The following is a 27,873-nucleotide window of genomic DNA, read 5'->3' on the forward strand; positions in this document are numbered from 1 at the left end:
TGTAAATAACCCAGAAAACAACCGGAAGCCTGGCAGAACAAACTCCACATCTAAATTTAGAGGCCACACCAGAGAGGGTAGGGAGGACAGACACAGCGGGGTGTTAAACAGACCATGGGACTGTCTGCTGGATGGAGGGACCCATAAGCACAGAGAAGGGACAGAAAAAGGAGATCACACTGGGGAGCCCACACAAGGAAGGTTAATCTCCATAGCATTTGTCTTTGAAAACTAGAGGGGCTGAATTTTGAATTTTGTGAGTTCTCACAAACCAGAGTGACTTAAAGCCCAGAATGTTAAAAATCAGTGGATTCAGTTCTAGAAGAGCAGGAAGGGCATAGGAAGCTGAGTCCACACCCTTAAAGGGACAGCACAACAGTTTGTGGAGATATAGCATAGAAGCAGTTTGAAAAATGCCTGGGACATACAGGAGGGAGAGTTATTTACTTGTCTGGGAGAATGTCCCAGAGGGACAGAGATCCCAGAGAGACTCTTCCAGGAACAAAGGAGCTGGCAGGTACCATTTACCTCCCCCATCGCCAGCATAAACACACTGCCACCTGCGAAAACAAGCCTGGTGCTGACACTCACTATCTAACTTCCTACCAGTACTGCCCCCACCACCCCTGCCTCAGTGGATTTGCCCTTTCCACTCATCCTTGCCTCAGTCCCAGCTCTATGAGCCCCCTCCCTCAGAAGACCTGCATTACCACCGTGAACAACATAACTTCTGACCCACAAACTTTTCGAAACCTCATTCTGACTGCTGTGGCAGTTGTTGCTGCTGCAGTGGATCCTCTCCCATGGAGGACAGGCATGCACCTTGTTAAAACTGCATGCCTTCCCATGCACATTTTATGGATCCAGTCAGCTGGCCCTGGTCTCAGCAATGGTGGCACATACCCTCTCACTAGTGCACAAACTCTGCAGGCACTATGTGATGAATCCCCCCAGCACATTTGGATCTGCCCCCACCAATATGCCCTTGGCCAGAGCCCATTCAAACCAGGGCCACAAGCCTGACAGTATGCAAGTAGCCCCCAAAGGGGTCACCACCACCACTTTAAAGTGATTCGTGCCATAGGGAAAAGGAAAGATAACCATATACACCCATTAGATTGTGGCCTCAGCAGTGGGGTGGGGGCAGATAGCTTTTCAGATTGTAGGCCCTGCCCACCAACAACAGCTTCTTGAGGGACAACACAGGGGAAGTGCCCTGCTATTTGGTGTTACTGCATCTGGTCTGACTCAACTCAAGACCAAGGCAGCCCCAGATTGGTCCACAAACACCTCAGGGACCAAAGAGTCACCACAACAGGCACTGAAGATGACTTGACTAAAGACAAAGGTGGCTCAGCCACAACAGCAGGGTACACACACCACTCATATGACACACCCATGAAGCACTAAGTTTTGGTAAGAAAGAACAGGATAAAACTAAAGCAGGAGACCTAAGTGAAACAGAGATTAGTAACATGGATGATAGAAAATTAAAAGTAATGATCATAAAGACATTCCCTGGACTTGAGAAAAGAGTGGAAAACATCAGTTAAGCCTTTAACAAAAAAATAGAAAAAGAACTAATCAGAGATAAAGAACACAATAAATGAAATTAAAAATACACTAGATAGAATAAAAAGCAGAACAGAGGAAGCAGAAGAACAAATCAGCAACCTGAGGACAGAGTAATGGAAAGTAATCAAGCTGGGCAGGTGAGAGAAAAAAAAAAAATCATTCAAAATGAGAATAGACTTAGGGAACTCATCAAGACTATCAAACATAATAATATCTGCATAATAGGGATCCCAGAAGAACAGAGAGAAAAGGGAGCAGAAAATTTATTTAAAGAAATAAAAGCTGGAAACTTCCCAAATCTAGGGAAGGAAGCAGAAAGTCAGATTCAGAAGACACAAAGATCTCCCAACAAAATCAGGAGGCCCACACCATGACACACAGTAATTAAAATGGCAAAAAGTAGCAATAATGAGAGAACTGTCAAAGCAGCAAGAGAATAGAAGACAATTACATAACAGGGAAACCTCATAAGGCTATCAGCAGACATTTTAGCAGAAACCTGCAGGCCAGAAGGGAGTGGCATGATATATTCAAAGTGCTGAAAGGAAAAAAAAAATGCAACCAAGAATACTGTATCCATCAAGGCTATCATTAAGAATAGAAAGAAGGATAGTGAGTTTCCCAGACAAAGCTAAAGGAAGTCATGACCATTAAACCAGCCCTTAAAGAAATATTAGAGGACTCTCTCAGTGGAGAGAAAAGATCAGAAGTAAGATTAAGAAAAGACACTAAAAGCAGTAAAAATAAGTATATCATTAAAAATTAGTCAAGAGACTCACAAAATAAAATGATATAAAGTATAACACCATATACCTAAAATGTGGTGAAAAGAGGAGTAAGCAACCATCAAGTTAATATAGACTGCTGTATAGAGAAGATGTTGTATACAAACCTAATGGTAACCACAAATCAGAATCCAATAATATATATGCAAAATATAAAGAGAAAAAAACCTAACTCTATCAGTGTACATATGTTTCATGGGAGAAGTGAGCAAAGGGAAGAAAGTAACAGAAAACTACAAATACAACCACAAAGCAAGTAACAAAATGGCAAAACCTACATACCTATCAATGGTTACTTTGAATGCAAATGGACTAAATGCTCCAGTTAAAAGACATAGGGAATGGATTAAAAAAAAATCTAAATGCTGCCTATAAGAGACTCATAACTAAAGACACATGCAGATTGAAAGTGATGAGATGGAAAAGCATATATCTTGCAAACAGATGTCAAAAGAAAACCAGGATAGTGATACTTATTTCACACTAAATAGACTTTCATACAAAGACTGAGACAAGAGATAAAGGACACTATATAATAATAAAGGGAACAATCCAACAAGAAGATATAAAAATTGTGACTATATATGCACCCAAAGTAAGACCACCCAAATACATAAAACAGAATAACAAACATAAAGGAACTAGTCAATAGTAATACAATAACAGTAAGGGACTTTAACACTGCACTTACATCTATGGGCAGATCATTCAAATAGAAAACCAGCAAGGAAACTGTGGCTTTGAATAACACACTGTACCAGATGGACTTGATAGATATGTTGAGAACATTCCATCCTAATGTAGTAGAATAAACTTTATTTTCAAGTGTACATGAAACAGTCTCCAGAATAGACTATATATTAGATCACAAGTCTTAAAAAAGACTAAAGTCATACCATATTATTTTTCTGACAACAGTGCTGTGAAACTAGAAACCAACCACAAGAAAAAATCTGAAAAGGGCACAAATACATGGAGATCAAATAACATGCTACCAAACAATGAATTGGTCAACCAAAAATTCAAAGAACAAGTTAAAAAAAAATACATGGAAACAAATACAAATGAAAACACAACAGTCCAAAAACTTTGGGATGTGGCAACAGTAGTCCTAAGAGAGAAGTTTATTACAGCACAGTCCTACCTCAAGAAGCAAGAAAAATATCAAATAAACAGCCTAACTTTACTAGGAAAAGAGGACCAAAAAAAACCCAAACCAGTAGAAATAAATGATACAGGAATTAAAAACACAGCTACAACAAAACAAGAATAGAACAGATCAATGAAATCAGGAACTGGTTCTTTGAAAAGATCAACAATATTGGTAAACCTGAAGCCAAACTCATAAAAGAGAGAGAGAGATCAAACAAACAAAATTAGAAATGAAAGAAGAGAAATAACAAATAACACCACGGAAATGCAAACAATTGTTAAAGAATACTATGAAAAATTATTTTCCAAAAAATTGAACAACCTAGAAGAAATGGAAAATACATAGAAACATATAACCTACCTAAACCAGAGCAGGAAGAAATAGAAAATTTGAACAGACTGAATACCACCAATGAAATTGAATCAGAAATCAACAAACTCCCAACAAACAAAAGTCCAGGGCCAGATGGCTTTATAGGAAAATTCTACTAAATATTTAAAGAAGACTTAATAACTATTCTTCTCAAACTTTTTTGAAAAATAGTCATTCTGTGAGACCAGCACTAACTTGAAACCAAAACCAGATAAAGTCACCACGTACAAAGAAAACTACAGGGGCACTTGGGTGGCTCGGTAGGTTAAGCTTCCAACTCCTGATCTCCATTCATGTCATGATATCAGTTTGTGAGATCAAGCCCTGAATCGGGCTCTGCACTGACAGCATGGACCCTGTTTGGGATTCTCTCTCTCCCTCTCTCTCCTCTTTTCCTGTTCACTCATGCTCTCTCTGTTGCTCAAAATAAATAACTAAACTTTAAGAATATAAAAAATAAAAAAAGAGAACTACAGAACAGTATCTCTGATAAACATAGATGCAAACATGTCTCCCAAAATATTAGCAAACCAAATCCAATAATACATTTTAAAAAACCATTCACAGTGATCAAGTGGGATTTATTCTTGAGAAGCAAGAGTAATTCAATATTTGAAAATCAATCAACATGAGACATCACATCAATAAGAGAAAAGAAAAAAACCATATAATCATTTCCTTTATAACATATAATTTATTGTTAAATAGGTTTCCATACAACACCCAGTCCTTCAATGGATACAGAAAAAGCATTCGACAGAGTATAAATCTATTCATGATAAAAACCCTCAACAAAGTAGGTTTAGAAGAAACAGCTTTACGTAACAAAGGCCTTCATGAAAAACTCACAGCTACCATCATACACCGTGGTGGTGGCGGGAGGGGGGGGGAGAATGAGAGCTTTTCCTGTCTGTAGTCAGGAATAAGACATGGAAGACCACTCTCACCACTTTATTCAACATAGCACTGGAAGTCTTAGCCACGGCAATCAGACAAGAAAAAGGAATAAAAGTCATCCAAATTGTCAAGGAACAAGTAAAACTCTTACTATGTGTATATGACATGATACTATAGGTAGAAAACCCTCAAGACTCCACCAAAATACTAGTAGAACTAATAAATTAATTCAGTAAGGTCACAGGATACAAAATCAATGTACAGAAATCTGTTGTATTTCTATACAATAAAAATGAAGCAACAGAAGTAAAATTAAGAAAAACAATCCCATTTAGGGGAACCTGGGTGGCTCATGTGGTTAAGCATCTGAGTTCTGCTCAGGTTATGATCTCACATTCTGTGATTTCAAGCCACATGTTGGGCTCTGTGCTGACAGCTCAGAGTCTGGAGTCGGCTTCATATTCTGTGTTTCCCTCTCTCTGCCCCTCCTCTGCTTGCGCTCTCTCTCTCTCAAAAATAATAAATAAACATTAAAAATTTAAAAAAGAAAACAATCCCATTTGCAGAAATCCCACTGCACCAAAAAAAAAGTATCTAGGAATAAACTTAACCACACAGGTGAAAAACCTGTACTCTGAAAACTATAAAGCACTGATGAAAGAAGTTGAAGACAACACAAAGAAATGGAAAGATTTATTATGCTCATGTATTAGAAGAACAAATATTGGTAAAATGTCTACACTATCCAAAGCAATCTACACTTTTAATGCAATCCCTATTAAAATACCAAAAAACATTTTCACAGGACCAGAATGAACAATCCTAAAATTTGTATGCAACCAAAAAAGACCCAGAATAACCAACATAATCTTGAAAAAGAAAAACAAAACTGGAGGTATCACAATTCCAGACTTCAAGTTATATTACAAATCTGTAGTAATCAAAACTGTATAGTACTGGCACAAAAATAGACACATATATCAATGGAACACAGTAGAAAGCTCAAAAATAAACCCACAATATATGGTCAACTAATCCTTAACAAAGGAGAAAAGAAAATGCAATGAGAAAAAGACAGTCTCTTCAACAAATGGTGTTGAGAAAACTGTACAGCTACATGCAAAAGAATGAAATACCACTTTTTTATACCATACACAAAAATAAACTGAAAATGGATCGAGGACCTAAATGCGAGAACTGACACCATAAAAATTCTAGAAGACAGCACAGGCAGGCATTTATCTGACATTGGACATAACAACATCTTTCTAGATAATGTTTCCTGAGGGAAGGGAAACAAAAGAAAAAAAGTAAACTATCAGGACTACATCAAAAAAAAGCTTCTGTACAGCAAAGGAGAAAACCAAGAAAACTAAAAGAAAACCTAAGAAATGGGAGAAGATATTTGCAAATGACATAACAGATAAAGGGTTAGTGTCCAGAATATATAAAGAACTTATAAAACACAACACCCAAAACCCCAAATAATCCAATTTTAAAATGGGCAAATAAACAAACATTTTTCCAAAGAAAACATGCAGATGGCCAAAAGACACATGAAGAGATGCTCAACATCATTGATCATCAGGGAAATGCAAATGAAAACCAGTGAGATACCACCTCACACCTGTCAGAATGGCTAAAATTCAAAACCTATGAAACAAAGTGCTGGTGAGGATGTGGAGAAAAAGGAGCCCTCATTCACTGTTTGGGAAAATAGTACAGTTTCCTCAAAAAGTTAAAAACAGAACTACCCTAAGATCCAGTAATTGCACTACTGGGTATTTACCCAAAGAACACAAAAACACTAATTCAAAGTGATATATGCACCCCCATGTTTATTGCAGCTTTATTTACTATAGCCAAATTACAGAAGCAGCCCAAGTGTCCACTGATAGATGAATGGATAAAGAAGAGGTGATATATGTGGTACACACACACACACACACACAGTAGAATATTATTCAACCATAAAAAGGAATATAATCTTGCCATTTTGCAAATACAAGATTGACCTAGAATATATAATCCTAAATGAAATAAGACAGTCAGAGAAAGAGAGAAAGATAAATACCACTCTTCTGTGGAATTTAAGAAACAAAACAAATGAACAATGAAAAAAAAAAAAGAAGACAAACCAAAAAATAGACTTTTAAGTATAGCAAACAAACAGAGAGTTACAGAGGGCAGGTGAGTGGGGGAAATGGTTGAAATAGGTGAAGGGGATTAAGAGTACACTTAACTTGATGAGCACTAAGTAATATACAGAATTGTTGAAATACTGTATTGTACTAATATATCATAGCTAGTTAACTACACTGTTTATTAAAATTAATTTAAAAAAAAGATGTTTTGACACTCGCATAAAAAGAAGAAAGAAGCATGGACAAAACAGGTCTCTGATTACATAGCTTTCCCAAGAAGGCAAATTATTTCCAGGATATCCCACTGGGATTGTCTTATATCTCATTGGCCTCCAACTCCCAGCCCCCCCCCCCAAAAAAAATATATATATATATTTTAAAATATATATATATTTATTTTAAAATATATATATTTATTTTAAAANAAACCGGTTAGTTAGCAAGAAAGGAAGAGATGCGTTTGGATGTGCAACCAAAAAAGTCTGCCACCCTAGCCCTGAGCAGGAGCACATAAGGACATAGCAGTGTATGTGCCATCCTTGCTCTTTCCATCCTTTTCTCAAAAAGTAGCCAGCAAAAAGTCAGAAGTTTGGAAACAGAATTCAAGTTGTATTCAAAAGGGGTTAGTATTGGTTCCTTTGCAAAGTGCAGAACGCGGTCTAAAATTGCAATCTCCTGCTTACAGGAGGAGCCCTTTGGTTACTCTCCCCTGAGAAATCATCTTCAGCTCCTATAAAAGCAACATCTCTGCTCTTGTTTCCTTTCATCACGTTCGGGCTGCAGTATAAGGCAGGGGTGGCAAAGCAGCTGAGCCATCCACAGGAAGGAGATGAATCACACCAGCGCTTTTTCCGCAGGATCCCGGAGCACAGCACCGCCCATTATGGGGTGACAGCGGCTGTAAAGAGAAATGAGCCAAAGGCGGATGTAGACCTTGTTTTGTATGGGCCGCGCATCCCCAAAGAACCCACGGTGATAAATGTTAAAGAAGAAAGAGGGACTCAGCTGAAAACTATTCTGACTGCACCACAAAAAGGAAAAAAAAAATGCTGCTGACTTGCTGGACGCTCTGCTAAAATAGAAGGCTTTAGGATAGACATCTAAAACAGAATTTATCACAGCACTGACAGTCCTCAGTCAATATCCGTGCCCACATAACACACTTCGCCATTGTCTCTGTGAATGGAATAGGTCGGGCTGAAATCACCACCACACAATAGAAACCTCTCTGTGAAGCGTTACTTTTCTTGGTATCATCTACTCCACAAAACAATCCTGAACCTGAGTCACCGGCCTTATTTCATCTCAAATAAGTGCGTTTTATAAATCTCTATTTAAAAAAAAAAACAGCTCAGCATTGTGAGTAGCAATTGCTTAAAATGGAAAATAGTAATCGTATAATGATGTACAGGAAAAGCTTTCATTATTGTTTTATTCATCAGACTGCAGAAAATGGATACTAATCATATGGACAATTTGTCTGCTGAACGTTAACTTCCTGTGTGCTGAACACCTTGCTTTTATATATTATCTCTGGTGGTAAAAAGTCTTACAAAGAACTAAGTAAAGTTCAAAGAGATCTTCCCAGGACTGGGCAAATAATAATAGATGAAGCTGGTCTTCCAACCCATGTTTTGCTGATGCTGAAGCCTTTGTAAATGGCTATCTTGTAATATGCTGTTTCACATGTGCTAGTATTTCCCATAAAACCAATACTCCAGGCCATCAAAAATGCCAAACATGAGGAAAAGGGAAGGAGGACAGAGCCACAAAGAAGAGGAAGCGAATCTTGTCCTGTGAGGAGCACAGAAAGGGGCAGAGGTAAACGACTATTAAGAGTCCCCGGAACATGAGGACTAATTGTTGAGAAAGCTGCTTTAACTAGTGGGGGAAAGTACATCAAGAAAATGAAAATATGTGATATTTTTCTGCTGCATCTTACCATTGGCAATATTCATAAAGCAATTCATATCATTACATTGAGGTTCTAGATTTTCCTCAGTCCAATAACTAATAGAAATATCTCAAACATACTTCTGGATGTGTCTGTGAGGGTGTTTTCAGGGGATGAGAGCACTTCAATGAGTGGCCTCAGGCAAGTAGATCGGGCTCCTCAGTGAGGATGGGCATCATCCCATCTATCAAGGATCTGAATAGAACAAAAAGCAGAGGAAGAAGGAATTGACTCCTTTTTGCTTCCTGCTGCCTGCTTGAGTTTGGGACATCTCACTTTGTCTTCGCTGGCCCTCAGACTGGGATTTAAACCATTGGCCCCTGGTTCTGAGGACTTCCGACTGGGACTGAATTATACCACCAATTCTCCTGAGTCTATAGCCGACAGATCACAGATCTAGGAAATTCTCAGCTTCCATAATCATGTGAGCAAGTTCTTCATAATAAACCTTTCTCTCTCTCCCTGCTCCTTTGTATCTCTTTCTTCTCTCTCTTTCTCTCTCTTTGTCTCGCCCCATATTTATACCTGAAAAACACAGGTTGCAAAGTATGCCCTAGTCTAGAATCGTATATATGACACACCAGGAGTTGTCACATATCAGATACCACTGATAAAAACTGAGACGAATAGTAACTAGGGGAAAAATGAACTTTTTGGTTCCTATAACCTATAAGTTGGACTTTGGAGTACCAAGGTTGGAAGTGATAAGGTTTGTTGGCCTGTAAAAGGTGAATGGATTGAGACAGATTTTCCTAAAATAAAAAGGGAGACTGAAGAAGGGTAGGAAGGTCTGCTGAACAAGCTAGAAAAATAATAACTACTTCCAACTGAATAGATGAAACAGATATTTGGTTAGAGACATAAACAGATAGACTAACACACATGGAAAAAATAATAGATACGTGACAGAATATTAACAGCTATTTTATCGGGCTGGTCATTCAGTGATTTTCTTCCTACTTGGAAGTTCTCTTGTATGGAGGACACTTTGCCTGTCAACCCCCATTCTATTCTTCGATTCGTAGGGTCTGGAAAGCTATCATCTAGATCCCCCAGTATTCTTGCAGCTAGCATTCTGGATGCAAATTATATGCCCCCAGTACTTGAGGGAGATCTGGAAGGCAGAATGAAGAGATGGCCGTTCCCTGACCTCTCTTGGCTGATGTTCCTGGTGATGTAAAATGTGAGACTTTCCTGCGGTTGCGCTCATGTCCTTGCTCCACCACTGTGGGCAAGAAAACACCAAGTGACTTCCTAGTCTAATTCCCTAACTTCTGGATCACAGCTTTAGCTGCTCTTTCTCCAGTGTGGGGGGCAGTTGTGACAGCATGTAGTAGTGGCTGCTTCAGAGATGGGAGTGTCCCTTGTAGATCAGCTCTGAATGATTCTGGAAACCAGCCCAGAAAGTCTGGCCCAGAAACTTCTTTCAGCCCTTCCAACAACTGTGTAAGTACCGAATATCTTGTATTAAATCCCTTTCTGATTAATATACCTATTTCTGTTTCCTGCACACAACCCTACCGAGTCACCTATATTTCACTTTATTGTGACTGTAAGCATACCTATCTTGTATAACAAAAATATTTCTTGTATATCTCATTCCATTCCTTTCCAACGCAAATTTATCACTTAAGTGGCCTTTTTACCACTCCCAGAAATGCCCTTTGCTTGTTCTTCGGTGTATGCATTTACACTGTCTGTGTCTCCCTTTCATCTGCTCAAGCTGGAGAGAAGCCAGGGCACACGGTTCTAACATTCTTGCCATATTCCTCTATGCCCAGCAAAGCATCTGGGCAGGGAAACTTCAGGGTCCAATCTGAGAGGACAAAACACAGTGAGATGGTGTGCTAGGAAATCCCCTGGGCCCATAAAAATGTTAGGTGGATGGGGCGCCTGGGTGGCTCAGTCAGTGAAGGGTCTGACTCTTGATTTGGGCTCAGGTCATGATATCCCGGTTCGTGGGATCAAGCCCCACATAGGGTTCCATGCTGACAGATTCTCTCCCTCTCTCTCTGCCCCTCACCTGCTCGTTCTCTCTCTCTCCAAATAAATAAATGAACTTTACAAAAAGATTTTCTTAAAGTTTAGGAGGAAAGAGACTTTTCAGAAGTCTAGAGCTTCTTCTTAAGCTGGGAAAAACAAAAGCAAGGCTGACTCAGAAGTGTATGTTTGTATATTCTGATCTCTATGTGGGATTTCATTATTATTCTTCTCCCAACACAACTCTGAATTTTGCCAGTGCACACTGGAAATGAAAAGCATCTATGTCTCTTTGGCTATGATTCATTTCCTCCTCTTTGTTCTTACAGAAGAAAGTTAACATCAGATGATATTATTTTGCATCCTTCTTTGTTTCTTTCTTTCTTTTTTTTTTAAAGGTAAATGCATATGGGAAAAAATAGGATCCACTTTATAAAGTATATCAAACATGTAAAAAGGAGGGAATATCTGGGTGGCTCAGTTGATTAAGGTCTTGATTTCAGCTCAGGTCATGATCTCATGGTTCACGGGATAGAGCATCGCATCAGGCTCAATGCCAACAGCCTGAAGCCTGCTTGAGATTCCCTCTCTCCCTCTCTCTCTGCCACCCCCTGGTCATGCTCTCTCTCTCTCTCTCTCTCTCAATAAACAAAAAGTATTTTTTTTAAATGGAAGTTTCTGACCTCTCATCTTTTTAACCATCCATTATGCAATCCCTCTGCTCAGGGATAACCACTGCTACCAATTTGGACTAAACCTTTGTGACCTCTTTTGATGCGTTTACCTACATTAGTTTTTTTTTTTTTTAATGTGACCACACTGTACGTAATCTCTGCTACTTGATATTTTCTCATAACAATATATCAGGGACATATTTCCATATCAGTATTTGTTATACTACCTCATTCTTTTAAAAGCCTGCATGTGGCCCACTTTATGTAGTTTATTTAACCTTTATCCTATTGATCAACTTTGAGAATGCTTCCTTATTTTCATTAATGTAAACAATGAGGTCATGTGTACCTTAGTATAGCTGGAGTTCACCTGACTGAAACAAAACTCCTTAAATACAGGTTTCATGTGCCATCTACCCAAAAAAAAATGTTAAGAACTACTTAATTTACAGGTTATGAGGCCTGAGGATACATTAATATTTTTGTTTGTAGTTTGATCTAAAATCTGGGTAGGCAACAAAGTAACGAGTTAGTGTATTAAGTGTAAAGATCTTGAACCTTTTTCCTCTAGTAGACTGAAAATAGATTCATGGTACAAAGAGCTCATTAACTACTTATGTTCACAGATGAAATTAAGACGATTAATATGCTTGAAGTACAGAATGTGTCCCACCCCCTAAAAGCAAACTGAACAAAGCCAAAAATCCAAAAATATTCTAAATAATTTATTGGTAAGAATTATCAGTGATTCAGTAAAAGATCAAAAATATAATTTCAAATAGATGATTTCAGTTATCAGAGAAAGTACTACATCTGAAACAAGTTCTAGGTATATTTTGTTTCAAGCGTATCCCAAAGAGAGGTTGGAAATACGAGTTTGAGCTGAAATTAATGGTATAGATTATGCTAGGCAATCACTATTCTTTAAAGTCCTAAACATAATGAAATTTAATACCAAAAATTCTAAGGAGAACTCTAATCCCCACCCTATTCATCATTGGCCTCAGAATGAAACGAGCATGGGAAAGAAAGACATCTTTTTTATAACAAATCATACTTCCATAAAATCCCAAAACTCAAAGGGACTTCCAAAGCCACCTAACTGCCCTGCTGGCCTTATAATTCCCTTTTCTATCCCCACCTAGGAACTACTAATTGAGAATGCAGGTAGTCCCTTACCTACCTCGAAAATTTATTCTATTCAGAGAGTGTGTTTTTAAAATCTTGGATTTAATTCTTCCTGTAAGCTGTTGGTTTAAGATCAGCTCTTTGGAGGCCCTCCTCCACGTGACAGCCTTGTAGATATCTGAAGACAGCGATCACCTGCATCTTGACATTCTCTTAAGGGTAAACATCTCACCAACGGAAAATATTCCAGACCCATCAAGTTAGTTACACTTTCCAGAAGCCTCTGATTTTTATCATTGATCATTCATTCTATCAATCTACTAAAATTGATTGAGAGCTTCCCACATGTCAAGTATGACACTCTTACTCTGGGAATACAATAGTAAGAAAACAAACACTGCTCTGTCTTCATGAAGCTTATGTGAATTAGGGCAAAAAAGACATTGATCGATATGTCTGCCATAGATCATGTCCAGTTACAGAGGGGAGTGCCATTAGGAGAGGTACTCAGTGCTGTGTGAGCACTAGTACAGAGCCGTGGCCTAGACCTCGGTGATAGATCGGGCTTCCTGGAGAAGGTGATGCTTTAGTTTGATCCAAAGAACACGTCTGAGACACGTAGGTGAAGATGGAGACCTGGGAGAACAGCTTGCCTGACTGAAAGAAGACTTGTACCAGACTTCTAGGAGGAGGGAGCAGAGAATCTGAGGAAGGTGGTGTAGCAAGTGCATAGAAAATGACTGGAAAGATTGGTAAGAGATACACCTAGAGAAGTGCCTTTTGGGTGTGGTTAAGGCTTGTCCGGGTGTTTAGAAGCCACAGAAAGTTATTGAAGGGTTTAAGAACAGGAGTGAAATAACCAAATTTGCATTTATAAAATATGGCTCTGATCCTGAGAGAGAAAACAGACGGAGGGAGAGCAAGAAGGAAGGAGAGTCAACCACTGGCAGGCTATCGTGAGGGTCCAGTAGCAAAGTCTAGATGATGACGGAGCTAGGGTGGCTGGTGAGAAATAGACGCTTTAAGAGGCATTTAACTGGGAAGTGTTTAGAATACCAAATGAACCAGCAACAATTTTTAGAAAATAATTTTTGCTAATACAAAAGTATAAAACAAAGTTACATAGCAGCTTAATTTTAATTTCCTACTATTTTGAAGGATGAGAGACTTGAATACTGACTATACAAAGACACTAAAATTAAACAGTAGTTTCTGAAAGTCCACAAAACACAATAAATAAATAAATAAATAAATAAATAAATAAATAAATAAATAAATAACTGATTTTTAAGTCCACAAAGTTTTGCAAAAGAAACATTTCAACACATTTCTTTTTTCTTTGGGAGAAAGAATGAGAGAGAGACAGAGACAGAGAGACAGAGAGAAAGAGACAAAGCATGAGTGAGGGAGGGTCAGAGAGAGAAGGAGACACAGAAGCCAAAGCAGGCTCCAGGCCCTGAGCTGTCAGCACAGAGGCAGATAGGGGCTTAGACTCAGGAACCAGGAGATCATGACCTGAGCCAAGGTCAGAGGCCCAACTGACTGAGCGACCCAGGCGCCCCTGCACAATTCTTTCTTCTTATCTGGACACGTCAGAAAGTGTATCTCTGGGTTTGAAGATCTTTTAATTTACTATCTCATCTTCTTGAGAGAATCTTAGAGGAAGAAATAAAGGGAAAAGAGCAAGGAATATAAAGGGAGACAGTGCTTACATATTTTCAAAAAGTGTAATCATGAAACATTTGATAGAGGGACAGAAAACATTTTAAATATAACTTTTCTTTGTAAAGGCTGTGAGTGATAAAAAGTAGAGTTGGAAAGTATTTCTTCCTTTCATATCCTGGTCAGGGTTCTTTTATTGTAAAAGTAATACATTGGAAGTTTAAAATTGAGCTCCTGAAGTTACTGAAGAATCCCAAACAATGGTGTCAACAATACCCTCACTATAAATTCTGGAGTTCAGTAAAATTAAGTTGCTTATTTTAAATGCAGACAATTTTTTTTTTTAAAGATTGGTCATCTAGCACCATCTTCTGGCTATATGATAATTTTTGTTTTCTCTCTCCTTCAAATTACTGTATAATTATGATTGTGGCGCCACCTTCTGGACTTTTTGTCTAAAAACAAACACCCTGAAGAATTGCTGAGACAGTACATAATTATCTACAAGTGCAAGACCTCGACTCACCCTAGAAAAAAAATTATTGCAAAGTAGCTAGACCTCCTGATTCTAAGAATTATTCTAAAGGACCTACACATAATAGTCTAGTAATCCAAAGAATTATTATGTATTTTATTTATGGAGAAAGAAGCTATTGGGGTGCCTTGGGTGGAGAGGTCGGTTGGGCTTCTGACTTTGGCTCCGGTCATGATCTCAGGGTTCCTGGATTCGGAGCCCCGCGTCGGGCTCTGTGCTGACAGCTCAGAGCCTGGAGCCTGTCTCGGATTCTGTGTCTCCCTCTCTCTCTGACCCTCCCCTGTTCATGCTGTCTCTCTCTGTCAGAAATAAATAAAACATTTAAAATTTTTTTAAAAAGAAGCTATATATTCTCTTGGGAATCCATTCTCAGCTCCTCTTCTGCTATCCTCATGCAACCTTTAGACACATGAGAAATTACCCACCCATTAGTTAAAGAGGAAAGTAAAATAATACTTGAGCACACTTGAGTACATTCTTTCTTAAGTTTTACAACTCTAAGAAATCATATTACCCGTTAGCCCCACTGGAAAACCGAGACGTAGTTTAGCTGCATCTAATATATCCTATATCAAAATGGAACACAGAGAAATTTGAACCAAGGTATTTTTATACTAAAACCTCTGCTTCTTCTACCCCGTTTTCACTGCTACTTAATGAGATTTAGGTAAATGTAGACTGTCTATAATTATGACTATTTAAAGACTATTAAAGGATGTTCTAATCTCAATTGATATGTTTCCTTGTAAGAACTTTCTAGTTTTCAGTCAAGATCCCTTTATATCCTTTATTAACTTTTCTAGTCTGAATACCACACTTTTCTATTTGTCACCCTGGGCTTCTTTCTGCCTGGGTATCTCTGAAAACAACCATGAATTTAAATCTTCCATATTGGTATCTGGATAAAAATGTCCAAGGAAAGAAATAATAATTTGTCACTTTTTCTAAAGTGTTGATTAGATTCAACCTAAAATAAGAAAGCTAAAATTTCTCAGTTAAAAAAAAGATGCTCCATTAATTTGCAACTTTAGTCATATTTAATGTGATTTAACTTGAGTTTTTTTAATTATGCATTTCAAATGTCCTCTTAACTGGTAATATATGCCAATCAGAGTCCTTCCCCAAAAGCGGGTAATGAGGACTTTCTCCTAGGCTGTAGGTCAAATTGTAAAGGATGATAGCTTAAGAGAATGGAAGAGGTGCTAGAGGTCCCCATTATCTACTAGAGGTCCCCATTATCTGCAGAAAAATCTATTTGCAGCAAGACAAAGGCCAACTTACAGAGTGAAGCAAAGCTCATAGAAATGAATAATTATTATTTGAATGAAATTTCCTCCTGTATTTCCCAGTCACGCAAACTGAAAAAGAATACCTTTCAGTCTGTCACTTCCTAAATGTTTCTGTTGTCACAACTAAAAGATTACTACCTACTACAAAATTCCAGAAATATATGTTGGCTTAACAAATGTTGAATGGGATGACCTTCATTAGTTCTACTAAGTTCTCTGAGCTTTTAAATTCCATTATAAAACAAATGGATTCATACACACTTTACTTTCCTCCCAAGGTTTACAGAGTTCAAATGAAATGAATACCATATGAAATGAGAGATTTCTCACTGTAAAATTTAGAAACTTATTATAAATGAGCTATATAAATATAAACCTTTCATACTGTTGAAGAAAATCTATGTGCCCAGCATAGCACTTTTCAAATATGGTATATGTTCAATAAAGTATAATCTGTTTGCTGTGTCAGTTCTAACACATGAAGATAGGAATGGGAAGTTTTCCAAAGGACTTATTATTTAATACAGCACTGTCACTCAACGTTATGACAAAGAAAATTGATTAAGTTAGTGTATCAGTATAATGATCACTGACATCTGTATTTGTCATACAGTAGGCACTTGAAAGAAAATGGTTCTTAAGAAACAACACTGCATTTACATTTTTTTCTCCTGTAGAAAACTAAAGTCATTGTGTGTGTCACTGCAAAGTGAGGATCATTTCCCACCCTGATTTTTTAGTTCCTACTAACTGGCAAATATCTTCTATGAAATATTGATTCAATCTTAATATTCCTGTGATTGTATAAGGAACTACAAGAGCAATTCGTATGTAGTTCTATGCTGTTAAGTACCCAAAGCAGTCTTGGTAGACCAATTAAAGATCGAAGGTAAAATGGAATCAGATGCCTTTTTTTAAACATTTTATTTATTTTTGAGAGAGAGACAGAGTATGAGTGGGGGAGGGGCAGACCGAGAGGGAGACATGGAATCTGAAGTAGCTTCCAGGCTCTGAGCTGCCAGTACAGAGCCCGACATGGGTCTCAAATTCACAGAATGTGAGATCATGACCTGAGCCAAAGTCAGACGCTTAACCTACAGAGCCACCCAGGCATTTCTGGAATCAGATGTCCACAAGAACTATTTCTTCAACATGAGCATAACTTAAATAAGGTTATATACTTCTTGCTTAACAAATAGATCTATGTTCTAATTGAATCTCCAATTTTATACTATGTATTTTCGTATGTTCTCAAAATAGAAGCTTAATGCAGAAAATTATATGATAGTCAAAACTAGAGAATACATGAAGAAGAGATTTGTGATCCCTGTGAACTTGAATACATATTACACAAGATGACAGTTTTAGCATACTCACCTCTGACATCCAACATTCTCTATCATTTGAAATTTTAAGACTTTTATATACTGTTAGAGGAGCTCTCTCCACCACTACAACTTAACTCTTAATTAATCTTTGCTCTGAAAATAAATTGTTTTTGCCTTTTTTCAATAAGTATAACCTAAATAATCCAAAGTTGCAAAAAAAAGAAAAAGAATTGAATAAGAAGTCTTCAAATGAGACTTTCATTTTTTGTCCCCATAACTGCAAATAGAACAGTGTGACCATAGAGGAAAATGGAGAGTAATGGGGAGCTATGACTCAATATAACTGACCATGAGTCTTGAACATTACTGACCCTACCATCAAGTTACCTTTAATAGACAATTCCTAGATATGCATTCTATCTAATAAAGATATACCCAGTATCACCATTTAAGGCATGTCCTATCCAGATTTAAAGTTAAATAGGGGCACCTGGGTGGCTCAGTCAGTTAAGCGTCCCACTTCACCTCAGGTCATGATCTTGCAGTTCGTGGGTTCAAGCACCTTGTCAGGCTCTGTGCTGACAGCTCAGAGCCTGAAGCCTGCTTCAGATTCTATGTCTCCCTCTCTGTCCCCACCCAAGTGGCACTCTGTCTCTCAGAAATGAATAAACCTTAAAAAGTGTTTAAAGCTAAATACTCAACAATTATAAAGTGTGTTATAAATCATACATTTCATCTTTGCTTTGATGATTACCTAAAAATTAATGTAAGATTCTTAAATTCACTGTTGTTTTTCCCAACAGAAAATTAATTGCCAATGCAGATAAATAATCTACTAATATGTCATCTTTAAGTTCACAACATTTTAGGAGGAATCATGAAAATATCAGCACTTTTGGAAGATTTCTCCAGATAGAAACTAGGCCACAAGGGGTTTTTCTGCCTCTTTCTGAAAATCCCCCTTGGTAGGGAATAGAGCCTTTAAGTTTTGCTGTGAAAGCTGATCATCATTAGCACGACAAGTCTTTTTTGGGCTGTTGATACTCCATCCAGACAACACTGAAGATCCACCTACTCTTGTGTGTAAAGATTTGCCTTTCAGGGTAATGGAGGCAAGGACTAAAGATCATATAACCTAGACTTGCATAAATCAGAGCATAGATGACAAGCCAAGAAGGGCAGCCTCCTACATTTTTCCCTAGGCTGACTGTATGTAATGCAAGGTAAGTCTGCTCATACACTGGAGGGAGGTGAAAACATTTTACACTCTGTTAAATTAATCAAACAAGGAAGCCATGAGACTCACGTGGCTCTCATGCCACGGAGGCCTACATAAGCAAACCAAAATCTAAACCCTAAATGTCTCAAGGTTACAGAGTCAGGACTCTAAAAACAGCCAATCACAAACTGCCAACTAAGCTTTAAGCTATAACCAATCAAATAATTTCCTTCTTTGCTTCTGCATTTTCTCTATAAAAGACTTTCCCCCTTGCTCCTGTGAGCTGGCAATCCCACTAACCACTTCCTAACCACTGTCCCATTCCAATCGATTCTTGCTCAAAATTTAAAAATTTTTAATATGCCTCAGTTTATGTTTTAACACCACCATTCTTTGGAGAGAGAGAGAGAGAGATAGAAAAAGAGACAGAGTGTGTGTGTATGTGTGTCTGAATCCAATAGTTAAGACTGGGTTTTTTCTGGGGCGCCTGGGTAGCTCAGTCGGTTAAGTGTCCGACTTCGGTTCAGGTCATGATCTCATGGTTCGTGGGTTCAAGCCCCACGTCGGGCTCTGTGCTGACTGCCAGCCCAGAGCCTGGAGCCTGTTTCAGATTCTGTAACTGCCTCTCTCTCTGACCCTCCCCTGCTCATGCAGTCTTTCTCTCTCTCTCTCTCCGAAATAAATAAAACATTAAAAAAAAAAAAAAAAGACTGGGTTCTTTCTGAAAAGAAATTGTGTTTACAGTCTTTTCCAAACATTTTGAATCACAATATAGGATTGTTAAAAAATTAAACTATTTCAATTAAGAGAAAGACATTTTAGGAGGGCAAATAAACCCAAGTTGTTTGTTTATTTGTTTTGGTCAACTTGACTATTTAAACTTTTAGAGATATAGCTATAATAGCCAAATGTCTACTTGTAATTTTTAATTTTTTCACACATCCATATTTGAAACCACATTATATAAAGAATATATTAGTTTTAAAATATTGTTTATTTCTGTACCCACATTTCATTAAACAGTTTTATTCAACCTCTTTACATGCATTTTAAATGTCACTGTCTTAATCGTTGCCAAAGCCACTTTTTGACCAGTTTTTAAAGATACTAAGTTTTCATTTCCATCTCAGTGCCTCAAAGACATCCCTTTCTAAATTCTAGTTTGATCCTGTTACATGTTACTGCAAATTTATCCAAAGCCTAAGTAAGTACTCTTTCACATAACATTAGAACAGTCATTTGTTCTGTTCATTTGTGCTGTAAATATATCTTAAAGATTTCTAAAATATGGCCATTTATTTATTCAATTTATCTTTAAAGTTATCTTTAGAAGACTTGCTTACAATGACTTTTAAAAGAGATAATTACTAAATTACTTTATGTTTTACCAATTCATGTAGGTGACCTTGATACGTATCCAATGCTGGCATTCATTAAGTCCATTCCCAACCTAGACATTTTTCTGAAAAACTGTGTTTTTTTCAAACTAAAGGAATTGAAAACGGGGTCTGAACTACAGACTCTTCATAAAGATTCTGGCATAAAGCAACTTACTCTTTTCTGAGGAATATTTTTTTAATTCTTTTATCTTAAATTCAATTTAGAGATATATTATTTATTTTATTTTATTGTTTTAGAGTTTATTCATTTTTGAGAGAGAGAGACAGAGTGTGAGCAGGGAAGGGGCAGAATGAGAGAGAGAGAGAGAGAGGGAGACACAGAATCTGAAGCAGGCTTCAGGCTTGAGCAGTCAGGACAGAGCCTGACGCAGGGCTAGAACTCAGGAGCTGTGAGATCATGACCTGAGCCTAAGTCGGATGCTTAACCAACTGAGTCATCTGGGCGCCCCTCTGAGGAGTAATTTCAGGGCAGTCATGGTAAGTGCAGAGTCAGCAAAGGTAAGGAGGCTGAAATGCAGATCAAATGTAAAACAACTAAGGAGTAAGTTTAATTGAATGGCAGCAAGGTTCATGGCATAAGACACGAAGGTGTGCTATAGAGAAGAAGAATAAATGTTCTTGACAGGATGGAATAAGTTGAATCTAAAAAGATGTAACTTACTATATAGACAAACTTAGAGTCTATAACCTAGATTTCACAATCTAATTGCCCAGGTACAGAAAAAAGAAAATCTGTTATAAACTCAGTACAGACAGGCAGACAGATAGATAGACAATTTCTCACAACCTTTGGAAGCTAGGTTTAAGACCACTTAACACAATGTGCAGGTCGTGGTGCCAGAGAAAAATGCAGAGCTGCTTCAAAATTAAGGGTTTTAAGACAGCAAGAACAGAGCATTCATCTTTCGAAGCATGACTCCCTGGGTGACTACACAGTCCCTGCAACCGTGAAGTTGGCCCTGCACTGGCTATTTGTGAAAGAGGCCTTATTCACAGAGGACTCCTATCTGCCTGCTCAGCACAAAAACTTCAGCACAAGCACAGAGCCTGGAATAAAAGAGGGACTCAGCAGATGCAGATCTCTGTTGAAAGAAAGAATGATCCAGAAGGTAGAGGGGTGAGCCTCTCCACATCTCCTTACTTAATAAAAAAAATTGCATTTTTTCAGGAAGAGGGAACAGACTTTAATCGTAAGACATATTTTCAGTATTTAAAGAATCTTATGACTTGAAAAGGATTTGCTCCCTCAAACTTTATTTTAAAAAAACAGTCACAGGGCACCTGGGTGGCTTAGTCGGTTAAGCGTCCGACTTTCGCTTAGGTCATGATCTCGCAGTTCGTGGGTTCGAGCCCCGCGTCGGGCTCTGTGCTGACTGCCAGCTCGGAGCCTGGAGCCTGTTTCAGTCTGTGACTCCCTCTCTCTCTGACCCTCCCCTGCTCACGCTGTCTTCTCTCTCTCTTCTAGAAATAAATAAAACATTAAAAAAATTTTTTTAAATAAAAAAATAAAAAAACAAAGTCATAAGAAAACGCTAAGCACACAAAGTAGGCAAAGTTCTTCCGTTTACTTTGTAAAATAGTTTCAGATCAAAAGATAAACAGGAAAGGGCGGCTTGTTCACTTGTTTTATTTTTCACATAAAATTATAAACACTTTGAAATGGTAGTTTCCGGAGTTTACTTTGAGAATTGTAGCTCTAGAGCAATCGAACGTGAACAAAGAGGAATACTGCCTGTGCTTGCATTTGGTATTCAGGAGTTTTCATGATTTATTTTATAGTTAAATTTTATCCATTTCGGCAAAGGTGATTTTTATGCAAATGCACTGCCCAAGCTTGGGAAGTTAACGCACTGGCCTTCCCACTCTTCCTTATACCACACTTCGAGCTCTGCGTCTGGTGCAGGACATTGGCTGACTGCAGCGTAATACAGATTATCAACCTGGATAATGAGGAGACTTGAAACCATTCTCGAAGACGTGTAATTGAAGGGCTGCAGGTGATTTGGGGGCACGAAGGTCTCTGTGCCGCATTAACCTCTCGTCTTTCAGCTCTTGCCCTGTCACCCCAGCAGTGACACTTCACTGCCAGTAGCTTTGGTCTCCAGCAACAGTTGCTTGCAGGGTCCATCTTTTCTATATACGCAGAGGTGGCCTTATTGCTTACCCTTAAGTCTCACAGCACCTGCCAGAGAGTGTCTCCTAAGAGATCTCTGATCCCCAGCTCTGAAGGATCTCCCACCAATCCAACATCCAGTGGTACCAGTTCAGCCTGGCAATATTCCGCTCCTCAGAGGTCTGATTCCCAATTTGTGGGCTCCCTCCTCAGAGCCTGTAGACGCTGACAATCTCGGCCTCTCCGCCAACCTTATCATCATGTAGAGGAGAATGAGTTTATTTTATGAGGCCCATGAGGACAGAACTAGAAATAGTGAGTAGAAATAAGAGGTTACAATAATTAGAGGCACCAAAACCCTGAAGGGATTGCACTGAATTTCCTCCCTACTAATCAAAAGAAGGATCTGCCACAAAATGAACATAGTAACAGAACATGTGCCCTTATTACTACTCCCAACACACTGACTTTTTTATTGTTGCTAGTTTATCTGACTTTCCTTGAGGGCAGCAATCGAGTTTATTTATCTTTGTAGTCCCAGGACCCAGTGAGTTATGTAATGGTAAGTACGCAAAACATATGTTCTTGAGGCAACATGGTATATTAGAGAAATCACAGGATTTCGAGTCCATTTCTGGATCGTTATCATAACCCAGATTACATTGTTTTTTTTTTTAACCTGTATTCTTCCCAGAGAGGAGAGTTTCAGGAAGGGAGTGGTTGATGGTTTTGAGCACTATGGGTGAGTAAGATTATTTCATTTTCCTAAGCCTAACTCTTCCAAGAGAAATCTCTGCGGTTTTTCACTCTAAGCAAATGTCGTGTAATAGAAAATGTCCATTGGATTCAGTAGAAAGATCACCAGAGATCTACCTTGATTGAAACAAGTACCAATGGGGGTAGCAGGTTGCAGTAAGCCAAATACTGCACTGGACATAAAGAGGAGATGGGAATCCCACTCATCCAGCAGCTTTTAGGATTATTTACTGTAAATAGAGGGGGTGGGCAATAGTTACACATAGCTGTCGTGCAAAGGGTTTGGGTTTATTAGCTTAAATAGGGGATGATCTGAGCATCTTGTATTTACTTGTTTAAAGAAAACAGGTAATATAGAGAGGTTAACAAGAAGAGGGAATAATCTAGAACAAGGTCTCTGAGGAGGCTTCTAAGAGAAAGATGGCATGGGAACAAAAATGAACAGATTTGTTCGAGACAAAAAGAAGGGCAACAACTTTCTCAATTTAATGGGGTTCTAGGGAAAAAGGATAATGTGGATACAAACAAGGTTACAGACTTATAGGTGGGAAGGAATTGAGGCAGCCCCCGTCTGGGCTTTTAAAAGCAACTGGCGGCACAGCACAGTGATCAAAGAGCACAGGCCCCGGAAGCAGACTCTGTATTTAAGTCCCTGTGCCTAACCTTGGGCAAGGTGTTTAACCTACTAACGCCTTATTTCCCAGAGGACAGTAACCCTACTCTTACTCTCTCAGGTTGTGGTAAGGAGTCGATGACTTATATATATGCACTCATCTAAGAGTGCTGAGCAGAGGCTCTATCGAAGCGTTAGCCACTCTCGCTGTGTGAAGGGAGAGTTGCCCTGCTTCTGCTGACTGGAGGAAAGTGGGCTCAGAGATTTCAACGGAGGACAGACAGTTTGAAGGGAACACTGCAAGAGTACAAAAAAGAAAAAGCAAGGCAAACATAAAAGAGGTGGGGAGCAGTGATGAAGACCCACTTTCAGTTGGAGATGATGTCTAGGTAATTGTGACGATTCTCAAAATTTCCCCGTCTTTAGCTCAGTGGTTGACCGGGATGAGGCAGATAGTAGACCCAAGGGAAGCCATGTTAGAACGAGGAGGTGGAACCGAGCACCTGACGACAGGCTGAAGTGAAGGGCCATGGAACCAAGTTAGAAGTCCATAGAAAGAGGGCAGAGTTGAGGACCAAAAAAAGACGGGAGATCCTGTATGGTGTGCTCGTCTGAGCAAGGCTACTTGCAGAGCGGGCCACGGTGGTAACCCAGCAGGCCTAATCCCCCAGTGGCCCTGGGGGGAGCCCGCAGGGGGAGACAGAGAGGATTGTGACACGGGCGGGCGGGGCTCCGGGGTGGCGCGTGGTGTACCCCTCAGGTACTCGGTCCTGGTGAGGACGAAGGGCACTTGCCAGGGGGCGCTCCGAGGCTCTGCAGCATGTGCCTATGCTGTAAGGGGGACGAAGCCATCCAAGTCAACCCCGTGAGTTCTCCAAGGCCCTCACCCTGACTTGTCTGCCCCTTTCCCCCCGCCTAGCACTGGGGACACTTGCCATTAGGGCCAGTGTGGGCGCATTGGTGCTGGGGACTGGGAATCCCGGGTGAAGTAGACAGACTAGATCCTGGGCCGCAAGACTCTCCAGGAGGAGGAAAAGCCTCACTTTGTGCCCACTAGAAAGCAGGCACCCTCAGTCGTTTGCCCCGGAGGTGGGATGGGGCTTACAGAGGTGGGGGGTGGGGCAGAATAAGTTTCTCGGTATTCAGATGCTTCTGGGTCTTTGGGCTAAACAGCTGGATCAAAATGAGGGGGAACAGAAGGTATTTAAAGCACAACTTAGAAATTAGGGGAAGGTGTGGGAATCTCACAAAGTAAAGCCAAGCTCCCTGTGTCTCAGAAAACCATCCTACTTGCTGTGTTTCCTCAATCACTCACTACCAGCAGAAACATGATTTTCTGATTTCTCATACATGTCTTTCCTTCCCTGATAAATCTCTATGCTACGTGTTCCTCGTAATATCGTTCAAAGCTGATTCTCCTTTCTCATGATACTATTGCCATCCTCCACTCTGAATTTTAGCTTAATGTTCTTATTCCAATCCTGCCTCTCGTAATTTGAGATAGTAGGCATAATACATAAATAAAAAACAGTAGCCTAGGCTTCCCATTATAATAACTGAATATTTCTGTTTGCTTATGATTTTTATGGTTTTGTTGTAATTGTACACATTATGTAGGAAAGGTCAAGGCATCAACACCCTTCAGATGTCACCTTAAAGCAGGTAATGTTTAAATTAATAACTCTGGGGATGCCTGGGTGGCTCGGTTGGGCACTTAACCCAAATGACTGAGCCAACTCTGACTGAACCAGCCAAGTGTCCCAAGTGAACATTACTTTTAAAATAAAAGTAAACACATATATACACAAGTCTGGGATCCCATAGTTGGTGAAATGGGAGTCAAGACTAAATAGTTTTGGGCACCTGGGTGGCTCAGTCGGTTGAGCATTGGACTCCTGATTTCGGTTCAGGTCATGATCTCATGGCTTATGAGATGGAGCTCATCAGGCTCCACACGGACACAACAGGGCCTGCTTGGGATTCCCTCTCTCTCTCTCCCTCTCTCTTTCCCTCCTCCATTCTCCCTCTCAAAATAAATAAACTTAAAAAGAGAGAGAGAGAGAGAGTAAACAGTCTCAATTGAAAGCTCTAGGGATGTTCCGCGTGTTTTCTTCATCTATGAACCACACATTTGAAAAAGGATTTTGTTACTACTTTTACGTAGCTATACGCTGATTATATTTATATATATTTTTATTGACATTAAAAAATATATAATCACGGGGCACCTGGGTGGCTCAGTCGGTTAAGGGGTTGAGCGTCCGACTTCAGCTCAGGTCATGATCTCGCAGTCAGTGGGTTCGAGCCCTGCATAGGGCTCTGTGCTGACAGCTCAGAGCCTGGAGCCTCCCTCAGATTCTGTGTCTCCCTCTGTCTCTGCCCCTCTGCCACTCACACTCTGTCCTCTCTCTGTCTCTCAAAAGTGAATAAATAATCAGCATGTTAACTTTTTGTTATAAAAAGTATGATTTGCTTTCCTTCCTTTTAATTTCCCAAAAGACCAGAGATAAGCAAATTGTGAATATGCAAAATGTAAGGAAAGAGAAGAGGAAACTTAGTAAGCGGTTTGCAATGCCTGCTCCTATTCCCGAACCAGGACTCCTAGTAAGTACAACATAGAGGCTTCACTGAAAACAACAGCTCCTTAAACGCAAAACATATCCTTATTTTTAATTAATGCAGTACTCTAAATTTTGTTTTCTCCCTTTCCTTTGAGAAATGTGTAATTGTAGTCTGGGAAGTCACCTTAAAACTCTACTAATCAAATTCTCATGTATTATTTAAATCTCCTATCCCTCACTTGCTCGCTCGCTAGGTAAAGTGTAGTTTATTGATGGTACATGACAAGGTAGGGCTCTTTAAGCCCCTCTCCTCCTTCAGGGGCTCTTGGATGGATTTTAGCCCAGGAGACTCTAAATGTATTGATGACTTGGGGCAAAGACTCTCCAGCAGCTGAGGGCTTCTCCCTTCCTCTTGTCCTCTCCCTGTGGCTGGGGGCTCTTATTCTTTGTAGGACATGGGACCACAAGGTCTACCACCCAGATGCTGTAGCTGAATTCATTGTTGTACCAGGAAATGAACTTGACAAAGTGGTCACAGGGAGCAATGCCAGCCCCAGCATCAAAGGTGGAAGAGTTGCTGTCCCTGTTAAAGTTGCAGGAGACAATCTGGTCGGTGTAGCCCAGGGTGCTCTTGAGGGGGCCCTCTGATGGCTGCTTCATCAAGAGGGAGCCCTCTTGATGTCATCATATTTGACAGCTTTCTTCAGGCAGATCAGATCCACAACTGGCACATTGAGGGTGTGGATATGGGAGATCATACCAATGAGCTTCCCATTCAGTTCAGGGATGACCTTGCCCACAGCCTTAGTGATGCCCATAGAAGCCTCTCAGCCATCACACCACAGCTGCCCAGAAATCCAAGGTCTTCTGGATGGCAGTGACGGCATGGATTATGGTGATAAGTCCCTCCATGATGTGAAAGTTGTCATGGATAACCTTGGCCAAAGGGGCGAAGCAGCTGGTGATGCAAGAGGCATTGCCAATAAACCTTGAGGGAGTTGTCATACTTTTCATAGTTCATACCCATGATAAACACGGAGGCATTAGCAAAACGACAGAGGTAATGACCTTGTTGGCTACACCCTTCAAGCAACCCCAGCCTTTCCTATGGTAGTGAAGACATCAGTGAACTCTGAAACATATTCAGCAAGAGCATCACCCCATTTGATGTTAGTGGGATCTTCCTCCTGCAAGATGGAGATGGGCTTTCCATCAATAACACATTTCCAGTTCTCAGCCTTAACTGTGCATTGAATTTGCCAGGGTAGAATCATCATACTGAAATATGTAGAACATGTAGTTGAGGTTAATGAAGCCATAATAGATGGTGATGACATCAGTTTTTCAGAGTTAAAAGCAGCACTGATGACTAGGCACCCATTATGGCCAAATACATTTGCTTTAACCTTCACCATTGTTATCTCAGGGACCCAGTTGGTACTGCATGAAAAGAAGTGGCTCTCTGTCCAATGGAGAGAAGTAGGGAGTCTATTTAAATCTCCTTTGCAATTGTTTTCTGGAGATGATGTGGATTAGTGAAAAGACTAAGATCTTAAAAACCACATTATTCTGGTTTCCAGTTTTTGCTTTACCATATATAACCTTGACTGCCGCAAGTCATTACTTAAATCTTTTGGATTATATTATTTAGGAAATAAAATTACAAAATCTCCTGCCAAATAGTGATTCAGCCTAGGCCTGATCACTTGCAACATCAAAAAAGTCTACACCGATT

The 27,873-nt window shown here is 39.5% G+C and overlaps 1 long non-coding RNA gene and 1 pseudogene across 1 annotated transcript; both read right to left on the reverse strand.

The window, feature by feature from the left end:
* Positions 1 to 21,641: 21,641 nt before the first annotated feature.
* Positions 21,642 to 24,240, reverse strand: LOC144234737 (uncharacterized). The gene is made up of 2 exons (XR_013336051.1): positions 23,944 to 24,240; positions 21,642 to 22,514 (listed from the first exon to the last, which is right to left on the reverse strand). It is a non-coding gene; the product is annotated as an uncharacterized LOC144234737 (long non-coding RNA).
* Positions 24,241 to 26,489: 2,249 nt separating this feature from the next.
* On the reverse strand, positions 26,490 to 27,553 carry LOC144234730 (glyceraldehyde-3-phosphate dehydrogenase pseudogene; annotated as a pseudogene).
* Positions 27,554 to 27,873: the final 320 nt, after the last annotated feature.

The sequence above is a fragment of the Crocuta crocuta genome, unplaced genomic scaffold (assembly GCF_008692635.1).
Source record: "Crocuta crocuta isolate KB4526 unplaced genomic scaffold, BGI_CrCroc_1.0 scaffold371, whole genome shotgun sequence".
Classification (NCBI taxonomy): Eukaryota; Metazoa; Chordata; class Mammalia; order Carnivora; family Hyaenidae; genus Crocuta; species Crocuta crocuta.